Source organism: Marmota marmota, unplaced genomic scaffold, assembly GCF_001458135.2.
Source record: "Marmota marmota marmota unplaced genomic scaffold, marMar, whole genome shotgun sequence".
In the NCBI taxonomy this organism is placed as follows: Eukaryota; Metazoa; Chordata; class Mammalia; order Rodentia; family Sciuridae; genus Marmota; species Marmota marmota.
In genome coordinates, this window is record NW_026000079.1 from 6,775,099 (window position 1) to 6,786,442 (window position 11,344).

Below are 11,344 nucleotides of genomic sequence, written 5' to 3' on the forward strand. Positions count from 1 at the left end.
TGTAAAAAATAAATAAGTAAGTATGCGGTCGGCGCGGAGGCTCACGCCCTAACCCCAGCGGATCGCAATCGGGCGCGAGGGTCGCGAGATGAAAGCCAGCCTCAGCCCGAGCGGAACCGAGCGACTCACTGAGACCTGTCTCCAGATAGACTACAAAACGGGGGGCCCCTGAGTTCAGTCCCTGGGACCCCCCCTCAAAAAAGAATGCCCCCGGCGGGGTGGCACAGGCCTGTAGCCCAGCTACTTGGCACGCCGAGGCAGGAAGGAGTGTCGCAGTTTTGAAGCAGCCTCTGCAATTTCTGCAGACCCAGTCTCAAAATGTAAGAAGGGCTGGGTGGGGACGTGGCTCAGGGTAAAGCGCCCCCGGGGTTCAGTCCCCACAAAGAAAAAAAGGAGCAGAGGGAGAGAGAAAAAATAGGCACGCTAGAATTATGCTTAACCGGAAGCGGGGCGTCTTCACTCAGCTCAAATTGGGCCTTTCCTGAACACCAGCATTAGCCGTCTCTCCCTAATCTTTTTTCTCATCTAACAGCGGTACACACTAGGTGTGGTGGTGCACACCTGTGATCCCGGGATTTAGTCTGGAGAATTCAAGGCCATCTTTCTACAGTGATACATGCATACCCATGTTTATAGCAACCCAATTCACAATAGCCAAACCATGTCCATCAGTGGGTGAATGAATAAAACAATGTGCTATACAGACACAATGGAGTTTTTTGTTTTAAAGAGAGAATTTTTTTTTTTTTAATTTTTTAACATTTATTTTTTAGTTTTTTGGCGGGCACAACCTCTTTGTTTGTATGTGGTGCTGAGGATCGAACCCGGGTCGCACGCATGCCAGGCGAGCGCGCTACCGCTTGAGCCACATCCCCAGCCCGAGAGAATTTTTTTAATATTTATTTTTTAGTTTTCGGTGGACACAACATCTTTATTTTATTTTTATGTGGTGCTGAGGATCAAACCCAGCGCCCCAGCGCATGCCAGGCGAACGCGACCGCTGGAGCCACATCCCCAGCCCACACAATGGAGTTTTATTCAGCCATGAAGAAGAATGAAATTATGGGATTTGCGAGAAAATGGATAGAACTTGAGACCATGATGTTAAGTGAAATAAGTCAAACTCAGAAGGTCAAGGATCACATATTTTCTCCCATGTGGAAGCTAGGAAAAAGCAAAAGAAAGGTGAGTGGTGGGATCTCATGAAAATCAAAAGGTCAGTGGCAGAAAGGAACCAAGGGGTGGGAGGTAGGGAGAGAGTGGGGAAATACTGGGGAGTGATATTGGCCAAACTATATTGTTATACTATGTGAATATGTAACAACAAATTCCATCAATATGTACTATTATAATGCACCAATTAAAAATGTGGAAAAAAATAAAGTCAAACTGCCTTGATTTGTAGTCTAGCTCTTCTACTCATTGGTTCTATGACATTAGGCAAGTCACCTAAACCCTCTGTTTACTCACCAGTAAAATGGGATACATGAATGAACCAAAAATCCACCTCATATAACTGCCTGTGAGGACCACCAGAGGAAGTGAGGGGGTTGGATGGTGTGGTCTAGTGATACAGCATTTGCCTAGAATGTGTGAGGCTCTGGGTTCAATCCCCAGTACCACCAGACAAACAAACAGAAAGGCTGAGCTCAGTGGCAATTGGGGAGGCGGTGAGTCTGGAAAATCTCAAGTTTGAAGCCAATATGGGCAATTTAGTGACATCCTGCCTCAAAATAAAAATTACGTGAGACATGAAAGAAACTCATACTCATTGTACCTGGGATTGAACCCAGGGGTACTTAACCACTGAGCCACATCCCCAGTCCCCCCCACCTTTTTTTTGAAGTTGTCAATGGACTTTTTCTTTTACTTATATGCAGTTCTGAGAATCAAACCCAGTGCCTCACATATCCTAGGCAAGTAGTCTATTACTAAGCTACAAACCCAGTCTTCCAGCCCTTTTTGGTATTTTATTTAGGGATGGAGTCTTGCTGTGTTACTTAGGGCCTCTCTAAATTGCTGAGGCTGGCTTTGAACTTGTGATCCTCCTGCCTCAGCCTTCCAAGCCACTGGGATTGCAGGCATGCACCACTGCACCAGGCCAAAACCCATATTTTTAGATTCTCAACTGCAGAAACCACATATATAAGATGTACTCTAGGTGGCAGACTCACCAGATAATGAAATTATTCTCTAGGAAGTTTATTATGAAAATTTCCCAGGTAGCATGAGATTTTTGTATTTAAAGCTTGATCTAAAAAGCATTTTTTAAAAAGAGGATCTTACTACATGCCTAGGCTGGCCTTGACTTCTGGACTCAAGTGATCCTCCAGCCTTACTTAACCTTCTGAATATTACTCCTGGCTAAAGACTAGTTTTAAAAGTTTTTTTAATAGAGCAGCATGACATAGAATAAAGCCTGCTTTCAGTAACAAGTTGGGACAGCTTGAATTTGTTGATCAGTTCATTCATACCTCAGTTTCCACACATAAGGCAATTAGATGTGGATATCTCACAAAATATTCACTTAAAAAAAGTCTGAGTAGGTTATTTTTTTTTTCTTTTCCACACTTCTTTTCTTTTTTCTTTTGGTACTTGAGATTGAATTCAGGGGCACTCAACCACTAAGCCACATCTTCAGTCCTGTTTTATATTTTATTTAGAGACAGGGTCTCACTGAGTTGTTAGTGCCTTGCTTTTTGCTGAGGCTGGCTTTGAACTTGCGATCCTCCTGTTTCAACCTCCCAAACCACTGGGATTACAGGCCTGTGCCACCATATCTGGCTTTTCCACACTCTTGATTGGTGCATTATAGTTATATGTAATGATGGGACTTGTTACATATTCATACATGAACACAATATAACAATTTGGCCAATGTCACTCCCCAGAATTTATCCCCTTCCTCTCCAAAACCCACCCCCTGTTCCCTTTCCTCTATAGATCTCCTTTTGATTTTCATGAGATCCCTACCTACCACCTTTCTTTTCCTTTCTAGTTTCCATATATGAGACAAAATATATGATCCTGACCTTCTGAGTTTGACTTATTTCACTTAACATGATGGTCTCTAGTTCAATCCATTTTCTTGCAAATGCTATAATTTGCTGAATAAAACTCCATTTCATAATGAGCACAGTGGTGCATGCCTGTAATTCCAGTGGCTCGGGAGGCTGAGGCCGGAGAATTACAAATTTAAAGCCGACCTAAGTAATTTAGTGAGGCCCTACACAACTTGGTGAGTCATAGTCTCAAAACAAACAAACAAAAAAATATAATGGGCTGAGGATGTGATTCAATGGTGAGTACCTCTGGGTTCAATCCTTGGTACAAAAAAAAAAAAAAAAAAAGGAACTCTATGTGTATATACATACATCACATTTTCTTTATCCATTCATCCATTGATGGATACCTAGGCTGGTTCCATAGTTTGGCTATAGTGAAACGGTACTGCTACAAACATGGATATGCATGTATCACTGTAGAAAGATGACTTTAATTCTTCAGAATAAATACCAAGGAGTAGTAATAGCTAGGTCATATGGTGGTTCCATGCCCAGTCTTTTTTTTTTTTTTTTTTTAGTTGTTGATTGACCTTTATTTACTTATATGTGGTGCTGAGGATCGAACCCAGGACCTCAAACATGCTAGGCGAGCATTCTACAGCTGAGCCACAACCCCAGCCCATGCCCAATCTTTTGAGAACCCTTTGTATTGATTTCCATAGCAGTTATACTAATTTACAGTCCTACCAACAGTGTAAAAGTGTTCCTTTTTCTCTCCAGCATTTATTATTATTTGTATTCTAGATGACTGCCCTTCTGACTGGTGTGAGATGAAGTCTTAGAGTGCCGCAGTCTGGCTGGGCACAATTCAGGAGCCACTTGTCAAAAGAAACGAACTTTATTTTTAGAACACACACACCACACCACACAGCTCCTCAGGAAAAACCCTCAGAGCCCAACTGCCACCACTGGCTTCCCACAAGCCTCTCCACCTCCCCCACTCCTCCTGCTCTTGAGGCCGATTGGCTGGGTGGTGTGGGCGGAGCCAAAAAAAGCCCCCCAATGAGCAGCTCCATGGTCTGAAAGGGCGGGGAAACAGCCCAATGAGCATCACCGCAGAGGAGCCAATCAGTTGGCAGCTAGAAGTTTGCTGGGGCCACTGTGAGCCAATCATCAGCTGGCAGCTGGAAGTTTGCTGGGGCCCCTTTCAGCTGTGGCTCTCAACATTAGTGTATTTTTAAAATTTTTTTTTTCATTGTTGATGGACCTTCATTTTTTAATTTATTTATATGCAGTGCTGAGGATCAAACCCAGTGCTTCACACATGCTAGGCAAGTGCCCTACCACTGAGCTACAACCACAGCCCCAAAATTTTGGTGTAGTTTTGATTTGCATTTTCCTAATTGCTAATGATGTTGAACATTTTTTCATATATATCTTTCTTAAAAGATATTTTAGTTGTAGATGGACACAATACCTTTATTTATTTATTTTTATATGGTGCTGAGGATGGAGACCAGGGCCTCACACATGCTAGGCAAGCATTCTACCTTTGAGCCACAACCCAAGACCCTGGCCATTTCTATTTATTCTTTTGAGAAGTGTCTGTTTAGTTCATTTGCCCATCTTCTAATACAGTTATTCGGGGGTTTTTTGGTATTAACTTTTTGTGTTCTTTATGTATTCTAGATATTAATCCTTGCCAGAAGAGTAACTAACAAAAATTTTATCCCATTCTATAGGTTCTCTGTTTTTTTTTGGGGGGGGGATACCAGAGATTGAACCCAGGAGTGCTTAACTACTGAGCCATATCCCCAGGCCATTTTTATATTTTATTTAGAGACAGGGTCTTGCTGAGTTGCTTAGGGCCTTGCTAAGTTGCTGAGGCTGGCTTTGAACTCTCAATTCTCCTGCCTCAGCCTCCCAAGCTGCTGGGTTTACAGGCATGCATCACAAAGCCTGGCTATGTGTTCTCTTTTCACATTCCTAATTGTTTCCTTTGTTGTGTGTAAGCTTTTTAATTTGATGCCATTCCATTTACTGACTCTTAGCATTCTTTCCTGAGCTTTAGGGGTCCTATTGAGAAAGTCGTTGCCTGTAACTATTTGCTGAAGTGTTGACCCTATGTTTTCTTCTAGGAGTTTCATAGTTTCTGATCTAATGTTGAGTAGGTGATTGAGTTCTATGATGAGTTGTTGTGAATTTCTTTTGTTTCAGTGTTTTTAAAAGTCAATTTTTTTTGAGAGATTGGGAGAGTTTATTAAAGCAAAGGTTCCTATTTTCAAAAGGCTTTGGGGAAACCCCATGTCCTTTGAATTCTTATCAGTTGGAAGTGAATTTTTTTTTTTATTAGCTACACATGACATTACAATGATCTTGGCAATTCATACATTTGAATCACTGGGGTATAATTTCTTATTTTTCTGATTGTTCAGATTGCAGAATCACACTGGTCATAGAGTCACTTATATACATACAGTAATCATAATATCTATTCTATTCTGCTGCCCTTCCTATCCCCCCTACTTCTCCCCTCCCCTCCCATCATTTCTCTCTATCCAATCTAATGTAACACACTTTTTTTTCTTTTTCTCATCACAACATCATACATGTATTCTGTATAACAATGAGGGTCTCCTTCCATCTTCCATGCAACTCCCCTTCTCCCTCTTTTTCCCTCCCACCTCTCTTCCCTATTTAGTGGTAGTCTTCTTCTCTTGCTCTTCCTCCCTATCCCATTTGAGTCACCCCCCTTATATCAGAGAAGACAAGTGGGTCAAATGGTGGTTCCATTCCCAGCTTTCCAAGAAATCTCCATACTGCTTTCCAAATTGGCTGCACCGATTTGCAGTCCCACCAGCTAAAAGTCAATTTTCTCTAAGGAAATAATTTTCTAGGAAATGACTTTATTTCCAATATTTGGAATCTGATGGGTTTAAATGCTTAGTGTCCTAGTAGCTCTGATCTCTTCAGATAATTGTTTCTGAAATTTTTCCTCAATTATAAAATGAGAATAAGGAGCCAGGAATGTGCCTATAATCCCAGTTACTTGGGAGAATAAAGTAGAAGGGTCACTTGAGCCCTGGAACTGAAGACCAGCCTGGGTAACAAAGAGAGATCCTGGAGAGGAGAGGAGAGGAGGGGAGGGGAGGGGAGATTATGAAATTATGAAATCAGTTTAGGAGGGGAGGGGAGGGGAGAGGAGATTATGAAATTATGGAATCAGTTTAGGTGTGGAGGGGAGGGGAGAGGAGATTATGAAATTATGGAATCAGTTTAGGTGTCCATCAACAAATGAATGGATAAAAAAATATGATAGATATACACACATACACACACACACACACACACACATACACAATGGGCTTTACTCAGTCATAAAGAAGAAATTACGTCATCTGCAGGAAAATGGATGAAAATTGAAACCATTAAATTGAGCAAAAATAAGCCAAACTCAGAAAGTCAAAGGTCGTATGTTTTCTCTCAAGTGTGGAAGCTAGAGATAAAAAAGGGGAAAAAAGGTGATGGGGAAATCTCAAGAAAATACAAAGAAGACCAATAGAATAGAGGAAGGGAACCAAAGAGAAGGAGGAGGGAAGGGAAAGGGGAACTGGGGAATGAAACTGACCAAATTATATTATTGTATTGTGTTATAGTGTGTGCATGTACCCTTTTGTAACAATGATTCCCACCATTATGTGTAGTTATAATGCATCAATATAAAAGACTTTAAAAATAGAGGAAGGATTAAATGTAATATACCAATGTAAGGACACTCAGAGCAATAAAATAGAATAAACCCTCACATATAGTCAGTCGATTTATTTATTTATTTAGTTAATTTTTTTAATTATTATTATTTTTTGTGCTGGGGATTGAACCCTGGGCTTCACATCTGCCAGGTAAGTGTTCTACCACCAGGCTACACCCCCTGCTCTGGTCAGCTAATTTTAAAAAATATTTTTTTTTTGGTTGTAGATGGACACAATACCTTTATTTATTTTTATGTGGTGCTGAGGATCAAACCCAGTGCCTCATGCATAATAGGCAAGAGCTCTATGACTGAGCTTCAACCCCTGCCTTGGTCAGCTAATTTTTAACAAGGATGCCAAAACTATTCAATGAGAAAAGGACAACCTGTTCAACCCAAGTTTAAGAACTACACTAAAACTGAAGAGCAAACTTATAAATTTTTAGAAGAAACTATAGGGGAAAATTTTTGTGGTATTAGATTTGGCAATAATTTCTTGGATGTAATACCAAAAACAAAGAAAAATACTGGCTTCATCAAAATTTAAAATGTGGGGTGGATGAGGGTATAGCTCAGTGGTAAAAGTACTTGCTTAGTACTTGCCACATAAAAATAAAGATACAGTGTATTCATCTACAACTAAATAAATATTTAAAAAAAAAAAAGAGGGCTGGGGTTGTGGCTCAGCAGTAGAGCATGTGCATAGCATGTGCAAGGCCCTGGGTTCAATCCTCAGCACCACATAAAAATAAATAAAATAAAGGCATTGTATTCATGTACAATTAAGGGGAAAAAAAGAGAAGGGGATCAGGGAAGGCATAACCGAAAACATCTCAACAAAGGGTTGATATACGGGACAGGAGAGGAGAAAAGAGCACGTGCTGTGATCCAAAGTGTATTTGAGGGGACGAATGGAAGCAGAGTCAGTCATAAAGAGCCTTTTATACTATGCTAAGGGGTTTCAATTTTGTCATGAAGCTAATGGAAACCAGTTACCAGTTTGAGCAGGAAAGTTAAGACAAGGTTGCATTTTAGAAAATAATGGATTGGAGCCAGGACACACATCAAATGGCTACTGTAGTAATATGGAAAAGTTATGATGGTAGCTGGGACTAGGATTTTGGCATTTAGTCACAGACATAGCCAAAAAGGATTAAATTGGTTCCTGGTAATAGTTGAGTGAAGAGTAATCAATGATCAGGTTTCTGGCTGAGACACGAGTTCCATGTGTCAGATACTGTGCTAAATACTTGACACACATTATCTCCTTTAATCTGTACCACAAACCTGTGGATAACATTACCCTTACTTTACAGGAGAAAACAAGGAAAGGTTAAGTCATTCATCAAAAGTATGACTAAATCCAATTTTTTTTTTTTTTTTGTATTTTATTTAGACATAGGGTCTCACTGAGTTGCTTAGCCCCTACTTTTTGCTGAGGCTGGCTTTGAACTCGAAATCCTCCTGCCTCAGTCTCCTGAGCCACTGGGATTACACGTGTGCTAAATCCAAATTTTTAATCTAGTAAAAAATTATTTACATAAGGGCTGGGATTGTGGTTCAGCGGTAGAGCGCTCGCCTAGTGCGGGCATGACCCGGGTTCGATTCTCAGCACCACATAAAAAAAAATACAGGCATTGTGTTGTGTCCATCTACAAAAGTGATTCTGTCTTTTTTTTAAAAAATTATATACATAAACTTGTATGGAAAAGAAGCTAAAACATTTGTTTTCCTTTCAATTGCCTATATTAACACATCACTCTTATTCCTTTACCTTGTTAATATAGTGTTATTCCTTAAAATAACACATGTGACAGCACAAGCCTTTAATCCCAACTCAGAAGGCTGAGACAGGATTGCAAATTCAAGCTAGCTTCAGCAATTTATCAATGCTCTAAGCAACTCAATGCGACCCTGTCTCAATATTAAAAATAAAAAGGGATGGGGATGTGGCTCAGTGGTAGAGCACCCCTGGGTTCAATCCCCAGTGCCCCCTCCCCCCAAAAAAGGGGGGGTGGTAAACACTGGTCAGTGCCTAGGAAGTCCTGTCCTGATGATAAGGACTCTCAAGAATGTGGGAATGTGAGTAAGGAAAAGGGAAACTGACCACACTTCCCTTCTCTCCCAATCTTTTAAGTGGGGGTCAAAGCAGAGCAACCTTGGTTGTAAAGGAATGTACTCATAAAATATCTGAAGAAATTCATTTGTGCAGTAAGCACACAACATATTCTGTATTTTCCCCTCTACTTATAGGGTTAGTGCAGCCCACCATGTTGTCCTGGCCTGGTCAAAACTCTCTCTGTTGGTCCTCCAAGTTGTTATAAATACTTTTAGTTGTAGATGGACACAATAACTTTTTTTTTTTTTTTACTTTTATTTAATTTTTAGTTGTCAATGGACCATTATTATTTATTTATATGTTGTGCTGAGAATCGAACCCAGTGCCTCACACATTCTAGGCAAGTATTCCACCACTGAGCCACAACCCCAGCCCCCCAATCCAAGTTCTTTAAGATCAATAAACAGTGTGCTGGGGCTTTTGCAGCCCTGGGGTTAAACACAATATTTTCAGTGAACATATAGGCAAATTCTTATTTCAAACTTTGTTTTTTTGGCACTGGGGGTTGAACCCACGGCCACTTAACCACTAAGAAACATTCTCAGCCCTTATTTGTATTTTATTTAGAGACAGGACTTCATTAAGTAGCCAAGGACGGCTTTGAACTCATGATCTTCCTGACTTAGCCTCCAGAGCCACTGGGATTACTGGCATGTGCCACCGCACCCGGCCTTATTTCATACTTCTGAAAACTTGAAACTACCAAGTTATTCGGAAATCTAGATTTTAAAGGGACATGTGCTTCCAGAGCAGTACACTGTAAGATCATTAAGTTAAAATAGGAGCCTGGCGTGATGGAGCATGCCTGTAATCCCAGTGGCTCAGGAGGCTGAGGCAGGAGGATCTCAAGTTCAAAGCCAGCCTCAGCAAAATGTAAGGGGCTAAGCAACTCAGTGAGACCCTATCTCTAAATAAAATACAAAATAGGGCTGGAGATATGTGGCTCAGTGGTCAAGTGCACGAGTTCAATCCCTGGTACCAAAATATAAATAAATAATAGGAGACCTGTCAGAGGCATTTCTGTGACTTGCTGGATTTCACAGGTGCCCAGGATAAGGGTAGGCAGTATTTATCTACCATCTTGTAACTGAATAAGATCCAAAGCACCCCTCCTCTAAACCCAGTACAGGGATAAAAGGATTAAAACAACCCCTACTCATTAAACCACCATGCAGTCACCTGCTAGCTTCTCAGAGCAGGAAATGGACAGTTTTTCTCCAGGATATCACAGCACAAGTAGACTGAAAGTTTTGTCAGTCCCACCCAATACCCATTTATGAAGCACCCTAACTATCTGCTAAGACCCACCACTGTTCACCAGTCTGGAGAGCATGGACAATTGTCAAGATTAAAGATTAGGACAAGCAGGAGACAGTTTCCAGGGGCTAAGTCAATTTCAGTTCTCAGTTACCCCTTTAACATTTTTGAAGGAGCTCAGAAACAACCTTAACCGGAGGGAACACTGCCATGTAATAGGTCTGGTTCTGATAATGCAAACATGCTACTATGGCAAGAGGTCATTGCTTCAAATTAACTGAAAAGGGATTTGAGACCAAATTCACAGACTGAAAGGTGATTTGAAGTATCTATGTCTAATTCACTAACTTGTTAGTTTATATAAATATAACAAATTTGAGGACCATATGTCTATAGATTCTTCTCCAAACATAATATTTCCCAAGGTCAAGGAGATCTTCTTTCTAANACTTATTTTTATGTGGTGCTGAGGATCGAACCCACAGCAAGCACTCTACCACTGAGCCACACCCCCAGCCCAGAAATATAAATCTTTAGGGGGTGATTCCTACTTGGTCCTTAGTGGAGAATACGGTTCCATTCTTTTTTTTTTTGGGGGGGGTGCTGGGGATTGCACTCAGGGGCACTCGACCACTGAGCCATATCCCCAGCCCTATTTTATATTTTATTTAGAGACAGGGTCTCACTGAGTTATTTAGCACCTCACTTTTGCTGATGCTGGCCTGGAACTTGGGATTCTCCTGCCTCAGCCTCCCAAACCACTGAGATTACAGGTGTGTGCCACAGCACCTGGCTTGGTTGCATTCTTATTAAGAATTGATGGTTAAGGCTGGGTTGTGGCTCATTGGTACAGTACTTGCCTAACAAAATAAACAAATAAAATAAGGGCATCTGTCCATCTACAACGACAAAAAAAAAAAAAAGAATTGATGGTTAGCCCAGCTGTAATTCCAGCTACTCCAGAGATTGAGGCAAGAGGATTGAAAAAAGTTCAAGGCGAACCTGCACAACTTAGTGAGGCCTTAAGAAACTTAGCAAGACCCAGTCTTAAAAGTTAAAAAAAAAAAAAAAAAGGAACTGGGAATATAATTCAGTGGTAGAGTGCTTGCCTAGCATGTGAAAGGCCCTGGGTTCAATTCCTAGTATTGGGAATGGGGGAGGGCAAATTGATACAGCTGAAGTCAGAGAAATATTGGGGCCTACATAAATGCA